Source organism: Entamoeba invadens, assembly GCF_000330505.1.
Source record: "Entamoeba invadens IP1 unplaced genomic scaffold scaff_1105074725183, whole genome shotgun sequence".
Classification (NCBI taxonomy): domain Eukaryota; phylum Evosea; order Mastigamoebida; family Endamoebidae; genus Entamoeba; species Entamoeba invadens.
In genome coordinates, this window is record NW_004443692.1 from 1,211,140 (window position 1) to 1,212,186 (window position 1,047).

Sequence of the window (1,047 nt, forward strand, 5' to 3'; positions counted from 1 at the left end):
CCCCCCTTTTAACACACAGTGTTATCCTACAGCGATTTTTCAATTTCAAAACCTTCGAAAGCCCCAAAGGATGAAACAGTTTTTATTATCGATTTTCCTGGTTTTTGCGAAAAATTTGTTCAAAAATCGTGAAGGATTAACCATCATTTATATGGGTTTTTACGACATCCTTTTTCAAGGTCGAATGACATAAAATTGCCTACAATTTGCTCATTTTACACTAAAATGTTGTTTATTTTAAAATTTATATAAAATTAAAAATTTGAGGTAATATATGTTAAAATAAACATAAATTAGTATTTTAATAATAATTGCAAAAAGTTGCGAGTTCGAGAGAGTCGACCTACTATAACTACTCTAAGTGAAACCCAAAAGTTCGAGAGAGGTGACTTAGTATAGTTTTGAAAATATTTTTAAAAATAAATTTTGAACAAGACTAGAACATAAACTAACATAATAAGGAGAACCGAAACGAAGTGAGGTTCCACGAACAACATATATAATAAAAAAATATTTAATTTCGAGGTTGTGAAATCACGCCTCATGGGAAGTTGAGATGTTTTTATTATTTTTTAAAATTGTTTTTTTCATTTTTTCTTTCTATAAAATGAATACAAAAGTTAAAGCAGTCTTCAACACAGCTCCTACTAAATGTCCAAAACGTCTTATTGAAAAGTTACAATAAAATAGTTTTTATCTTGTTCGAGGAATATGTAACGATTTATATAACCAACCTATTTTATGTACATCCGAAATGAACAAATCTAAAATCAGATACATAAGACCAAATACAGCCATTAAACAATATCTGAAAAAATATTATAATGCCAACAACTTTAAACAAATAGGTGGTGAAATACAAACTGATGACAATGTTACCATGTATTTCTCATCAAGTAAAGAATTTTATATTAACACCAAATCCAGTTTTACGTGGAATGGATTCAAAATTATAAAATGTGAATTTGATGAAAACACTGAGTAAACTATAATTTCGTTTATTTATCAATTTTTATTTTTTGTTTATTTTCAAAATTGATTTTATAT